The 16,373-nt window shown below is 36.7% G+C and overlaps 1 pseudogene; it reads right to left on the bottom strand.

Moving 5' to 3' along the window:
- Positions 1-15,343: 15,343 nt before the first annotated feature.
- On the bottom strand, positions 15,344-16,156 carry LOC108535760 (dnaJ homolog subfamily C member 17 pseudogene; annotated as a pseudogene).
- Positions 16,157-16,373: the final 217 nt, after the last annotated feature.

Below are 16,373 nucleotides of genomic sequence, written 5' to 3' on the forward strand. Positions count from 1 at the left end.
TGTAAAAATGCCCAAAGACAATAACTTAGGCAGTCAGTATATTCTCAGAAGCATGAACTGAGCTTCATAGAGTGATTAAGACATTAGAATTGCTCAATGTTGATATGAGTAAATATTAAAGAACAAACCTATCTAAATTATTTTCTAATAATTTCATTTCAAAATACTAAAATTTTCTTCCTACCTGAAAATATTTGAAGAGTTCAATGCTTTTAATAATAATTTTATAACTCCTATGGAAATAGACCTGCAATAGGCATCTACAATCTAAAAGGCATCTCATTAGATTAGGAAATACTTTTAAGTTACATGCTGCAATGCACAGGGGATGTTCTGTCAAGATTACTTTGAATCATCTTTGGATGGACAGAGGAAAAATGAGGGCAAGAGGGGTGGACTGATTTATCAACAAAGAGCTCCAGTTCAACCTATTTCAGATATGGGGCATGTAGGTAAAGTTTCATTTAAACAAAAGGTTTCGCTGCTGAAAAACAATCACTCTATTAAGTTATCAGGTTATCAGGCCATCAATTTCTATGATAAATTGCAAAGCAAGTCTACAGAGATATAGCATCTGTTACTAACATCAACAGCCAAGATAATCAGTTTGGGGAATAGGTATAATTTTGGAATATTGTGAAATATAGGTCAGAAAGTCATGACAAAACTAATTAGAAATTTAATCAATATTTTGAAATAACATGGGACAAACATTTAGGTAAGTACATTTACATTAAAACAAATTGCTATATTACTATAATGAATTTTGAAATGGCCACCACATCCATATGGCTGAAAAGATGAAGCTACTGCTTTTTTTTTTTTTTTTTTTTTTTTTTTTGAGACGGGATCCTCCGCTCTGTCGCCAGGCTGGAAGTGCAGTGGCCGGATCTCAAGCTCACGGCAAGCTCCGCCTCCCCGGTTTAGCCATTCTCCTGCCTCAGCCGCCACCTCGCCCGGGCTAGTTTTTATACATAATTTTTATATATTTTATTATCATTATAAAAGTGTAAATCAAGGGTCTTATTTTATTTTATTTTATTTTTTTTTGAGAACTGAGTCTCGCTCTGCTCGCCCAGGCTGGAGTGCCGTGGAGCGATCTCGGCTCACTGCAAGCTCCGCCTCCTGGTTTACGCCATTCTCCTGCCTCAGCCTCCGGAGTAGCTGAGATTACAGGCGCCCGCCACCTCGCCCGGGCTAGTTTTTGTTTTTTTTTTTTTAGAAAAAAAAAAAAAAAAACTAGAGACGGGGTTTCACCGTGTTAGCCAGGATGGTCTTCGATCTCCTGACCTCGTGATCCGCCCGTCTTCGCCTCCCAAAGTGTGAGATTAAAGGCTTGAGCCACCCGCCCGGTCAATTCGAGATTTTTAAGAGTTTTCACAAAAATTGCATCTTGTTCTAATTAATAGCTTGCAGATTAAAAATAAATTTAAATTAAAAGCAATTTTATCCAATTGGGTAATTTAACGTATATTTAATATGAACACTTCATGTAAATTGTAACTGCAGTATGCACTTCACGATAGCAGCAGCTGCTTACTGAAGCGATTTTGTGTCCTCACTATTTATGAGGGCTAACCCCAAGTGGGACTTCGTCAGTGTCAATCCTATTAATAATTGCTGACAAATAACCAACACCCCAAGAGCAAGTTCCCGTTGATAACTGGTGAAAAACAAACTGATGGTAACTTTGACCATTATCTTAATTTCTTGCAATGTGTATTTCATATGGGATATAAAAAAGAGACATCGTCTGGTTTCAGTAAAGTACATGTGATTTTGGCAGAGAGAATGAAAGAAATTTTTCCTGATGTAGTTTTTGTGGTTGTTCTTTAAATATGGCTTTTGAGGGAAGAAAAGTGCATCTGGAAAACACTAGATAAGCTCAAGTGTGACACCAAGTAGAAGATTCTATTGCAAAATAGCTTTTTGTAGAACTTTAAAAAACGGCATCCTATGACTGTGGTGTTATCATAGCATTCTCTCTTCCGTTTCTTTTTTTTTTTTTTTTGAGACGAGTCATTGCTCTGTCGCCCAGGGCTGGAGTGCAGTGGTCCGGATCTCAGCTCACGGCAAGCTCCGCCTCCCGGGTTTAGGCCATTTCTGCCTCAGCCGGCCACTCGCCCGGCATAGCTTTTTTTTTTTTTTAGTAGAGACAGGGTATTCACCGGTTAGCAGGATCGGTCTCGAACTCCTGACCTCGTGGATCCGCGTCCGGGCTTCCCAAAGTGCTGGATTACAGGCTTGAAGGCCACCGCGCTACTGCCTTGCTGTATTTTTTGAGGTCTCAGTTATGGTTTTAAATGCAATCATTTCAATCCTTGTGTTTTTATAGTTGCACATTACATGTTGTTATTTTCCATAAAGAAGAAGTATTAACTCTTCTTTGACTCTTCCTTTTTCTCTGAACAATATGATTTGAAGGCCATCACTATCTTCTTATAATTTATTACTATCTGAAAAAAAATTGTTCTCATTATTCATTGTTGCTTTTTCTCCATTTAACTAGAATTTAAACTCTGAAAGACTAGAGCCCTTGCTCATCTTATTCACTGATTTACCTTTAGCATCCAGAAGAATGTCTAACACATAATTAGGCAGTCAATAAATTTTGTTGGGTGGACAAACCATTGCTTCTTATGGTCTAAAATTTAATCTCTCTATATTTTAGCTCCACAGTCTGTAAAATGGGGTAGTAAAGAAAAGTGAATTAGATTCTGTTGTATCTCACAGACCACTAAACTTTAAATATTAGGTTGGTGCAAAAGTTATTGTGGTTTTACCTTTACTGTCAATGACAAAAACCGCAATAACTTTTGCACCAATCTAATAATTTAACAATGAAAAATATCTGGAAAACTTGAGAGTAATTAAATGAGGTGGCTAAAAAACTAGTAGTAAATATCAAATGTCAATATGCAAGAAGTCAAGGGGAAATATTATTGCAGGTAATGAGGAATGTTATTTTCATTGTGAAAGCATGTTTATGAATATATGGTGGTGGACAAATTGCAGGCATGCCGGAGTGCATCTGAATAGTCGATAGCTCCACTCTTCTCACAATGAATGTGTAACATTGACAATATCAACATAAATATACAATGACAAATGTATGTAAAACTATAAATACATTAGAGAAATAAATGAGATTTAATCAAGACCTTAATTCCATTAGTGCTGTTTTAATAAAACTATATCCATTCAAGCTATTAAGCTTCAAGCTATCAAGTTAACCCTTTGCTAAGTGCCATGAATAAAAAATATAAATAAATGAATGCCCTTTTATCACACAGCCAACCATTTTTGGTGTACAAAATTACAACTTGTGAAAAAAAAAAAAATTTCACTTTCTCTCACAGATATTTTAGATTTGGGATTTGTGGCCCCATCAATAATTTACTTTCTGAAAGTGGCTATGCTGTACATAGTTTAATAATGTTATGACTAGAAGATTATTTATTATTGTTTATGTAATTGGGATTAATTAATCACTTATAAATATTTGATTTCAAATAGTCTACCTTAAAATGTTTTTATTGTAAGTAAAATGAACATTACTGTGGAATATTAAATAAAATTCATTGAGTCCATTCAAGTCAAACTCTTTATTTTAAAACATTGATTTTAAAATATGTTATGGGTTTCACTTTGAAAGACCTTCTCCAATATAATTACTGAATGTTCATGTGTAAATTTTAGTTGGGGTAATTCTACAAAATCTCTTCAAAGATATACGGTAAGTAAAAGATAATGTTTATTTTAGTGCTTTATCTATGAAAAGTTAAGTCCATATTATCACTTTCTATAGTGCTGATAATGCAATTCACTCTCCCAGATTTTCATCTTGTAAATTTTCCTGTATACCCCAAAAGTTATTATTAACATGATGCGCAACGTATAGTATGTGATAAACCTATACAATATGTAATAAAATATAATGTTATTAATATGAAGATAAGCCCCACTTATTAAGTATTTACGGCCAAAAGAAAAGCATTCTTAACTACTAAAACATCTAGCATAACTATGAGTTTAAGGTAAGAAGGGGACTAGAGGAATGTTAAATGAATTCAGGAATTAACCAAACCTTGAAAGTGAGAAGATCTGTAAGACAAATGTCTTAATTGATGTTCCCCAGAAGCAGATCCTTAAGCAATGACTATTGTACATGGACCATGGATGGGGAGTGGTAAAGTGGCAGGAGAAGGAAGACAGCCATAAAGCCGACATACGAACAAGCTACCATTAGGGAGAAACAACACCTAATCCCATCGCACCAGGAAACACTAGGAAAAAGGGAACACAGTATTCTTCAGAGACATTCCATCCAAGGAGCCAGGGAACTGAGGTGTTTCTGCACCACCAGCTGTCATTCCTTGGTTTATACCTCTATCATAGGCACCTTAATTCCAGTTTCTCATCCAGGATTAGACTACCTTTTGTAAAGCTTTGAAGGAAACCCCAGGCAAAGAAATAGACACTGGTTACATTTTTTAAAGTGAAGTCCAAATATATGGGCACTGACAGCAAGTGTTTACTGCAGCAGACTGGATGTCGTTAACAAATACATGGTGAGTGTCCCTCAAGAAGTATGTGATGGGGAATGGGAGGAGAGATTAATGGTTATAGAGAAAAAAAAAGATATTTCATCTTACTTGATTAGAAAGAACTGGACATATTCATTTCCTTGATTGTGATGGTTTTATGGATGTGAATGTATGACAAATCTCATGAAATTATATAATTTGAATATGTACAGTTTCTTATATTGTTGGTTGTGCTTCAATAAAACAGTTTTAAACAACAGTGGGATTAAAAATAATTTTAAAAGTCATGCCAATGAAGATAAAAAAATTATTTGGATCTTGATTAAAACAAAGCAATGTTATAAAGAATGCATTTGTATGAAAATTAAAACATTTAATTGAGACTACAGACTGGCATTACTAGATAATATTAAGGAATTATAATTTTTTGACTATGATGTTGGTTTTACAAATATGTTGAAGTATTATCTATCACATATGATGTCTGGGATTTGCTTTTTACTTACTTATTTTTATATGTATTTTTTAAGGCCAGGTCTCTCTCTGCTGCCCAGGCTAGAAGGCAATGACATGATCATGGCTCACTGCAGCTTCAAACTCCTCGGCTTAAGTGATCCTTCCACCTTAGCCTCCCAAGTAGCTGGGGCTACAGGCACATGACATCTTGCTCAGCTAATTAATTAATTTGTAGAGACAAGGTCTCGCTATGTTGTCCAGGTTGGTCTTGAACTCCTGGACTCAAGTAATCCTCTCCACCTTGACCTCCCAAAATGCTGGGATTACAGGTGTGAACCATCCTGCCTAATTGGATTTGTGTTTAAATGAACCTGTGAAAAGAAAGAAAGCAAGAATAGGCCATGATGGTTGATTTTACCATCTTCTGTAGTTTTGTGTACATCTGAAAATATCTATAATTTTAAAAAGTCAAAAATGGGAATCAAGACTAAAAGAGAGAAAAAAAGACTATTTGCCATTTTTGCAAGTGAGTAAAATATATATTTAATTACTATTACTTTCAACACAACACTGCTTTTGTTTTAGTTTTAATTGATGTATGTTTTAAAGCTCTACGATGTACCATGATTTATAAAATGTTGACTTTATTGCTAATATATTGCAAATCAGTGAAGTGATTGAAGACATAATCTTGTATACCAAATTTATTTATTTTAATTTTTCAAATGGCCTCCATAGTTAATAAATTTTAACTAATTAAATATACTTTTTGTAAGATGAGATAAAACTAATGAGTCATTTAAAGTTATGCTTAGCTATTGCTGTACCATGTGTATTTGCTATCTGAGTGTGTAACTACATTACTTTCTTTGGATACATTTAGTTTGGCCTTCTGTCTTCACTGTACTTCCCTTAATTACTTGCTGAGTATAAAGTCAGCCTTATTAGTTTCTTCACAATACATTTTCATGAATACGTACTTTGTTTCAAAGAAGAATTTGATTAGTTATTTATTTACTTTTAAAGCTTTGTCACCAGGGCTGGGGTGCAGTGGTGCAATCATAGCTCACTGTAAACTCAAACTCTTGGGTTTAAGGGATCCTTGCCTCAGCCTCTGGAGTAACTGGCCAGAGGGGTCCTCCACCAAGCCTGGCTAACTTTTCAATCTTTTGTAGAGATTGGGGGTTCTCGTTATGTTGCCAAGGCTTGTCTCAGACTCATAGCCTCAAGCCAATCTCCCTATTTGCTAACATAAAAATAAATATATATAATTCTTGAAACATAATAATTTAATAATCATATTCACTGAGTCCAGTTTCTGGCTTAATATAACCTATAATAAGGTAGAACTTCTAAAACGCAAATAGAATAGAACATATTCTAAGTACTTCCTAAAGTTGAAAACAAAACAAAACAAAACAAAAATAGAATGAGGAAAAAGAGAATTTGGAAAACTCAATTTAATATGCAGTGAGTTCAATGTAGTGTGTTGAAAATCCACTCAGACATTGGCATTTTCTATAAGAAATGTACTTTTAACAGAACCTAATAAGTAGAGAGGAAGACAGTCTGCTAAAAGAATAATTTCATTTTTTTTACTCAAGATAACTGCTTCATCATAATGATGAAAGATTTCATGTATGTGTAAGACAAAGTTGAGCTATAATGAGGTTATTCATTTTTTTCTTTCTAGTCCAGCAAATAAATGAACTATAAGTAATGGGGCCCAATTTGGAGTTCTTTTTTCATGCTGAAAATAAGGACTTTGCAAAAAACTCTGATATATTGTTGAGTGCTGCTGCATGCTCTTCAGTCATTAGAAATGAATTTATAAAGGTTGAGAGGAAAGGGAGACTGCAGTTCTATTTATATCCTATAATATAGTAGCAATGTCATGAAACCCTGAGGCAAAACTTTCTAAGGAAAATAAAGAATGTCTACAATGAATTAACTAGAAAAGAAACTAATTTTTAAAAACCCTAATTGACATTAAACCAAATAAAGCAACTTCTTAAAAGAAAGACTGTTGTAAGAAGGTTTCTTTAATGCAATAGAAAGCACAGTAAAAACACAAAGAAACTTTGAGTGAGTTACCAGCTAGTTATTCTAAGGGTTGAAAAATATTCAGTTGTGCCATCTATATCCTTTGTGGTCATTCCGGGGTCTTTAGGCATACATTTTCAATGCCTGAAATTTATTTCTGTTATCTTTAGTTCAGATGATATTTATGCTCTCTAATTCAGTTGGCTAACATGGTCTTATAAGTAAATACATGTTTGAAAGAAAATTTGCAAGTGGGAATGGTTTAACAATATATTATGGAAGAGCATTTTAAAGATATTAAAATCAAATATTAACTATTCAAATTCTTGTTAGAATTTGTGAGGATTTGTATAAAAATTTACTCGAGATAAATGTTGGGAAATACTGTAGGGAGTCTTTCTAAATGACACACTGACACACTGATTACTTTCTTCTTTTTTTTTTTTTGAAATGAAGTCTCGCTCTGTCTGCAACCTCCTCCTCCCAGGTTCAAGCAATTCTCCTGCCTCAGCCTCCCAAGTAGCTGGGATTACAGGTACCCGCCACCATGCCCAGCTAAGTTTTGTATTTTTGGTAGAGACAGGGTTTCTGTTAAACTTAATAGATGGGGTTTCTGTTAAACACCGTCTCTACTAAGGTGGCTCACGTCTCTACTGAGGTGGCTCAAGCCTGTAATCCCAGCACTTTGGGAGGCCAAGCCGGATCATGAAGTCAGGAGGTCGAGACCAGCTTGGCCAACACGGTGAAACCCCATCTCTCCTAAAAATTCAAAAATTAACCGGGCGTGTTGGCGGGTGCCTGTATTCCCAGCTATCCGGGAGGCTGAGGCAGGAGAATCACTTGAACTCGGGAGGCAGAGCTTGCAGTGAGCTGAGATCGCGGCACTGCACTCCAGCCTGAGTGACGAAATGAGACTCCATCTCAAAAAAAACAAAAAAACAAAAAAACAAATGTTTATGAAATGAAGTCCATATTTCTGAGAAACATTATAATGTGCAGACAGGAAAAGTTAACACCATATGTGAGTTTTCAAAAATAAAGTATTAAAGTGCCATTATTATTATTTTACTTTCAACCTGAATATTTTTCTAAGAATTCAAGAAACTAAGACTAAGCTCAACTTCATATCTCTGCTTTGGTTTATTTATTGCATGCTAGACAATAGAAATTGGAAAAAATCATGTTAAACAAAACGTTCTTTATTGTAAACCATCAACGATAGAAAATGACCCTTATTTTTCTATCTCTCTGTGCATATATATATATATCCTTATTTTATGCATATATATGTATATATCCTTATTTTAGGATCATAGTTGCTTTTATTTCTATATTGAGTAAGCTTATATTATTTTAAAGTTTACCTATATGTGTTTTTATGCATTGCCAGAATGAATTATGCATTTTTTCTGATCAGTTTAGTCAACTTTTTCAACGGAAATACTGTCTGCATAATACACATTTGTTCAGTAAAAATTTATTGAGTACTTACTCTGTTTTAGGTATTATACCTTGTGCTAATAAGAAAAAGATTAATGTAGATATGTAGCAATTACAATGCAATATAGGATATGAAAATATGTATTAACAGAAATATAAAAAAAATGACATGCTGCACACCCAAAGATTAATTCTATCAAAATATGATATTAGAGGGAACAGAGGAAAACGAATGCATATTTACATAGAAGAAAGAACATTTTCACAGTATGGAAGAGGGAGGTACAATGCAAGACAAGTGTGAGACAGGCTTGGCTTTTCTGTAGAATTCAGTGATTTCCAGCCTACACTGTAAAGGGAGTGGTAAAGTTTAATTGATAAAAGGTCAGCCTCTCTCCAAAAAGTCAGCATACAAAATTTTGGTTTTCACACTTAGTAATGATGTGATACTGTACCCTGTTTTTTTTTTTTTTTTTTTTTTTTTTTTTTTTAATGGAGATAAAAATGACACCTACCTAGTCAGGTTGCTGTTAAGACTTTGTTGGGCCTGGAAAATAGTATATATCCAGTTAACTCTTCTAGCTTTTATAAGTAATTCTCACATTTTCCATGCACAGCTACTTTACATCTGGAACAATTTTTGCTGTCTCTCAAGAAGACATGCTCCCATCTCTGCTGCATTAATCATTTGTTTGTTTTTGGCCTGTGGCTTCCTCCATTCGCTTTCTGTGCAATCAAGGCAGAGTATTTCACTTCCCATCTTTCAGAGAATCTCCAAACCACTGACTTACTGATAATGACGACCTTTTTTTCTGAATCACTATGTTATTTTTTCATTCGTATTGTATTAGACCATTCTCACATTGCTATGAAGAAATGTCTGAGATTGGGTAATTTATAAAAAAAGAAGTTTAACTGACTCACAGGTCTGCAGACTGTACAGGAAGCATGGCACCAATATGTGCTCCACTTCTGTAAAGGACTTAGGAAGCTTTTACTCATGGCAAAAAGCAAAGCAGGAAAGGCATATCACATGGTGAGAGCAGGAGCAAGGGAGAAAGGAGGATGCCACATACGTTTAAATAGCCAGATCTCCCAAGAACTCTCTCACTATCATAATGACAGCACCAAGCCATGAGGGGTCTGCACCTATGACCCAAACACCTACTACCAGACCCCTCCTTCAACATCAGGAATTGCAATGAGATTTAGAGGTGACAACATCCAAATTATATCATTTCACCCCAGCCCCTTACGTCTCGTGTTTTTCTTGCATTGAAAAATATAATCATCCCCTGTCAATAGTCCCCTAAAAGTCTTAACTTGTTTCAACATCATTCAAAATTTCAAAGTCCAAATTCTCATCTGAGACAAAGCAAGACCCTTCCACCTAGTAGTCTATAAAATCAAAACCAAGTTATTTATTTACAAGACACAATGAGGATATAGGAATTGGGTAAATGTCATTCTAAAAGGGAGAAATTATCCAAAAGAAAAAAGAAGCAACAGGCTCCAAGTAAGTCCAAAACATAGCAGGTTGCCATTAAATCTTAAAGCTCCAAAATAATTTCCTTTGACTAAATATTTCAAATCCAGGTCAGACTGGTGTGAGAAGTGGACTCCCAAGGCCTAGTACAGCTCTGCCCTTGTGGCTTTGCAGGGTACAGCCCCCATGGCGCTTCTAAAAGTTTGGAATTGAGTGCTTGCAGCTTTTCCAGGTTCAGGGTGCAAACTGCCATTCTGAAATCGGAAGGATGATGGTCGCCTTCCCATAGATCCACTAGGCAGTGCTCCAGTGGGGACTTTGTATGGGACCTCTAACCCCATATTTGCCCTCCATACTGCTCCAGTAGAGGTTCTCTGTGAGGGCTATGCCCCTGCAACAGGCTTCTGCCTGGGCACCCAGGCTTTCTCACAGATTCTTTGAAATAGAGACAGAGGCTGATAAGCCTCTTTTAGTCTTGCACTACGTATGCAACAGGATTAACACCACATGGAAGCCACCAAAGCTTATGGTTTGCATCCTTGAGAGTTGTAACTTGAGATACATTTGGGGCCTTTGAGCATAAGCTGAAACCAGAGTGTCCAGGATGTTAGGAAGACTCTCCTGGAATGGCACAATGTGGTGATACCCTGTGCCTGATCCATGAAACCATTAAGTCTCCCTATGCCTCTGGGCCTGTTATGAGAGAGGTTGCCTTGAAGGTCTCTGAAATGCCTTTAAGGCCCTTTTCATATTGTCTTGGCTATTGTCACTTATCTCCTTTTTCGTCATGCTAGTATCTCTAGCAAGTGATTGTTTCACAGTCCTCTGAATTTCTCTCCTGATAATGCCTTTAATTTCTCTGTCACATAGCCAGGCTGCAAATTGCTCAAACTTTTATGGTCTGCTTCCTCTTTAAATATAACTTCCAACTTTAAGTTATTTCTTTGCTCCTACATCTGAGTGCAGGCCACTTCTTGAACACTTTTCTGCTAAGAAATTTCTTCTGCCAGATGTTCTAGGTCATCATTCTCAATTTCAAACTTCCACAGATCCCTGAGGCATGAACAAAATGCAGCTGATTTTTTTTGCTAAAGCAAAACACACAAGACCTTTACTCCAGTTCCAAGCAAGTTCCTCATTTCCACCTGTTAAACTTTGTCAGCCTGGACTTCACTGTCCATGTCACTAACAGCATTTTGGTCATAACCATTTAACAAGTCTCCAAGAAGTTCCAAGACACAATCTTCCTGTCTTATCTTTCCCTTATCTTTCTGTCTTCCTCTGAGCCTTCCAAACTCTTCCAACCTCTGCCCATTATCCAGGTCCAAAGTTGCTTCCACATTTTCATGTATCTCTACTTTCTGTATTAGGCCATTCTTGTTGTGTGTCACTATAAAGAAATGCCTGAGACTGGGTAATTTACAAAGAGGAGAAATTTAATTGTCTCACGGTTCTACAGACTGTACAGGAAACATGATGCTGACATCTGCTTGGCTTCTAGGGAGGTGTCAGGAAGCTTTTACTCATGGTGGAAGGTGAAGTGGGAGCAGTCACATCACATGGCAAGATCAAGAGCCAGAGAGAAATGGGGGAAATGCCACATACCTTTAAATACCTAGATCTTGCAAGAACTTACTCACTCCCTTGAGGACAAGAACAAACCATGAAGGATCTTCCTTCATGACCCAACACCTCCCAGCAGGCCTCACCTCCAGCACTGGGGATCATAATTCAACATAAGACTTAAAGAGGATAACATTCAGACTATGACACCTATTTACTAAAATTTAAATGATATTTTAGAAGGAAGTGAGACATGTACATTTGTTCGGTTCATCAACCTAACCAAATACCTGAATATGCCATTTTCTTTTCTTCTTTGAGAAATTATTTTTTAAAAATAGTAACAGCAAGCTGAAACGTCAACAACACCAATAAAAAGACATAGAGAAATCCCAGTTGGGAAGTTTATTTTGTCTCCTAAAACCGTATTTTCTGTTTGTTGTGTTTCACTGAGTTTTAGTGTTGGCTTCACTGTAACGTATTTACTTCTTCAAAATGTTGGTTATATTAGCTCTTGACAATCTTTCAAGATAAGCCAAATTTCAAACTTTATAATATAAGATCTTTTCATTTTATCATCAAACAATAAAAGTTTCATGGGATCTGTTTGTAGGCCTTTTTAAGACTGAATAAAGAAACTTGACACATACTGTTAGACAACATTGTTGGTGTCTTAACTAATAGAAAACCTCAAGGAGACAAAAAATGTAAAAATATTCCTACAAGTATGAGCTGAAGGTTACAAATTATTTTAACCTAAGAAAACGGAATGAATTATTTCTAACTTAGGATAAACTTTAGTACAGTATGTAAAATTCTTTGCAAAGAATTCCCCACTCACCAAACAAAAAGTTACCCTCTTTCAATGGCCTTTCATCTGAAAGTTTTCTATATGATTTAATCTGATTATTTCAGTGATGCTAAAAATCAGAATCTTGTAATGACTTTATTTTAATATTTACAGTCTTATTTCTGATGTGGTAAAATGTCTTCTGTTTAATTTTAAAATAAATATTTTAATTCGTTTCTTAAAAGATGCATTATCATATATATTTTATCATTTCTTTTCTTGACATATTTTTGTCTTTATATCTAAATGAAAATGTGTTTAAGACTTTCAAAATTACTCATAGAATCTTTCTCTGTTAGCATAGCACAAAGCCATAATCTGATAGCTTGATGATCATATGTTGCTGCATTGCAATCAGGTAAACTATCCTTATTTCATGGGAATGATTTTGGAAAAATATTGAAATGGAGTCATTCTAAAATTTTAGAGCATTGACACAAAACAGATGGCATATTCAACTTGAATGATTTTAGGGAAGTTTAACAAAGAAACTAGTTGCAAGGTGTGGACAGAGTTAGTAGAAAGCAGTAAGGAATGGTCCATTACTCTGGTGTTACTACGAGTAGGGAGCCCTCATCACTTACTTTGATCAAATTTGGTATGTCTGCACTTGTCAATGTATACATATATCTGTATCTTCCAGATTTTCTTAAACATATATGACATTATACTTATCAAAATATTCTCTAATTTTTTCTGTGTGCGCTTCACATCTGATTTTGGGAATTCTAACTGCCATATATTATTTCTTGGTATGTATTTACCAACATTTAAAACAATAAAAAATAAAGGATAAAGAAATGTGAAATAAAAATACATAAGAAGAAAGAAAGAACTAAATAAGTAAAATTAATGAATAAGTAAACAGTAAATAAAGAGAAAATGCTTTAAAGCTATAAAAAAAAGTTGATTATACTAAGTGGATCTATTTCCAAATGACAGCATTAAAAGTAACCCATTTGTATGAATAAATAAAATATTACATACTTTTGCTATATAATGTAACTGATGACATAATATTTTGAGTACTTACTAAACATTAGGAAATTTTATTGCTGATTTTTACACACGAAGTCTACATTTCTCCAAATAAATAAGCGGATACTTCTTGACTTATCTTTCCTTCATTCATCCGAAGCAAGCACAGTTCAAAATATTGCTAGTTTCATAAGAACATCTGACTGGTGATTTGACTAAGTCGTCCCCTAGAAACTCGAGTCTGGAAGCTTTCCAGTGATTGAAGCTTGTTTCCGATTCTCATCAGTGCTTAGGGTAATGAGTTTATGTTCTTCTACTAGATTGTTTCTATTGATTGCTCTATATATTTCTCTGAGCTAAAGAAGCATCATATCTCACTGTCTATTTCTTGTTTAATTTTATTTTATTTTTTTCTATTTGATCCAAATCTGTCTAGGGTGAGACAGCTTTGTAGGTAGTGGGAAGGGAAAACTGACTGGGCCAGGGTAGCAGGCAACTCATGTCAGTTATTGGGTTCTGGGAGAAAAAAAATGTAATGGAATTACCCAGCTCTCCTTCCACACCCTCTACCACTATTTCAGTACAGACAATAAGAAAGACTAGACAAATTCTTTTATTATATATATATTGGGAACATAATGATTTTACCGAATATGTTCAAATAGCTCAGGTGAAGCCCAATAAACATTAACTCTGAGAAGCCTGAATTTGAAATCACGAGTATGAATTTTGAACTAAGAGGTAGTTAAGGAAGCACAAGACATAGCAAAACAAAGGACAAATGACAAAATAAATTTAAGAACCACTCATCTGCCATAATTAAATTTATCGGTATGTGAATACAATCTGCTTAGGCTTGTTGGGTGAACTTATAAATCCCAATGAATGATGCAATCTCAGTTAGTATTCCTGCCTATAATTTGAAAATCTGGTATAGCAATTTTGTGAGGAATTTCTAGTATTTAAATTATACTTGGAATTATATGTTTGCATTTAGAACTAAGCCACTTGCTTGTGAAGACAGAAATTTGATCATAAATTATCTGTAAGGTTTATGTAAGTCTCCATACTTCATGAATGAGAAGACCAAATCAAAATGATGTGGCAATCTGGGTTTATTTAGTTACGGTTTTATCACTTGACTTTTTTATTTCCATGCAGTTCATTGATGACTTATTTTTCTCCTCAGATGACTAAAAATGACTTAAAGTATACCTAATAATTATTTGTGTCAGCTGTCAGTTTATTATTTCTCAGCTCTGAATGCACATTTCAACATATGCTCTAAAACAGAATATTGTAAATAATTTTTCCTTTGGTACGAGCAGTGGAGGGTGCTTGAGGAACACTGCAGTAGAGACTCCCTGTGTGAGCTGGGTGTCCGAAGGAGGGGGTGAGCATAGCTAGTAGAGCCTGTCCCAGTCACCTGCCCAGCCTTTGTCCCTCCGTGACATTGCAGCCTTTGTCTGGTGATCATCTTTCTACAGCACTCTCTGGAAACCGGAGCCCCCACAGACTGTCCGCTCTAAAGATCTCCTGCCCCACCAATTGCCAGGAATCCGTTGGATACACTTGCTTAGAGATGTTGATCCCCTATACCCTGTAGGTGGCCTTTCACTTGCCAAGGAACTCAGATCTGCTCTGGTCTGGCCAAAATTGAGAACTTCCCTGGTATCCAGCGAGCTGACCCACATTTTCTCCAATAAAGTCTGAACGCCTTCTAAGTTTGTCCTTGAGTACTCTCCATCAGCCCTAAGATACCATACAGTTTCTTTACATCATATCATTCCTTCTTTTTTTCTTAAAAACAAACAAACAAAAGTTTATTGATGACGTTAAAGAAAAAAGCTGCGGGCGGGTGGCTGGAGCCAGGGTTACGTGGTCTGCCCGTCTTTTGGTCTCACCGGTGCGTCTCCGAGATCAGTCATCGCACCTCGGCCGCGTGGCGCATGTGCGTCCTGTTGACGCTCTCCTGGTCCCTCACCGACAGCACTGAGCCCTTTGACAGTGCTGTGTGGCTGGGGACCAGGAAATCTTCAGAGGGTTATCCACCAGGCCAACTCCATTCTGGACCGCCAGCTCCGCAGTCTTGACAGTCGCAAACTCCACCACAGCAGTGCCTTTTCTTCCTGGAAAGCACCAGGTTGGGAACCTCACCACACTTTTGCAAAAGCCATAGGAGAATGTCTTTGGAGTAGCCACCTTTCGACTCACCCCCGCCCCATTCTTGCACTTCCATTTTAGCTTTAGTTTGGGGTTTCCTTGGCCTTCAGTATTTTCTGTCTTTCCTCTCAACCTCTGGTCATGCTACTGGTGTATCTGCTCCCGGATAGCCTCTGCTGTTCCTCCAGCTGCCGGGAACCCTCTTCGCCCAGGCGTTTGATCTCTCGCGCTAGAGTCCTGGTGCTCAGGCTTGCCTCTGCCTCTGCTTCTGCCGCCGCCGCCGCCTCCGCCCCCGCCTCCTCCTCCTCCTCCCTCTCCTGGGCCTGGTGCTGCCGCTCCCGGGCCACCAGCTCAAGCTTCACTTTCCTCCTTTTCTCATCTAGTTCCTGGGTCCTCTCTGCTGCCTGCTTCTTGGTTTTCCTGACCTTGTCATACGCAGCCCTGGCTGCAGCATCAGTCAGCACCTCCAAGGCCTGAGAATGTGGTGGAAGAGTTCAGCTGCCAGTGGAAGAATTCCGGGTAGCAGGAGGGGGCCTTCTGCCTATATGCCTTCTCCACCTCTTTGTCTGCCACCTTCTCCTCAATGTCTAGCAGCATGTACATGCCCATCTGTAAGAGTTCCTTGGTCATTGCCGTGGTTCGGACCTGACAGATTCGTACTCTCTTTCTTTTTTTTTTTTTTTTTAACCATACTTAACAGTGCTTTGTATCAAACATCCCTGCTAATCTACTGTGTGATGTTTATCTCCCAAACGAACCCAGACTGCCACATTATTTTGATTTGGTCTTCTCATTCATGAAGTATGGAGATTTATATATTTTTTTTTTTTTTTTTTTTATTTATTTA

This window comes from Rhinopithecus bieti, unplaced genomic scaffold (assembly GCF_001698545.2).
Source record: "Rhinopithecus bieti isolate Rb0 unplaced genomic scaffold, ASM169854v2 scaffold_13374, whole genome shotgun sequence".
NCBI classification, from domain to species: domain Eukaryota; kingdom Metazoa; phylum Chordata; class Mammalia; order Primates; family Cercopithecidae; genus Rhinopithecus; species Rhinopithecus bieti.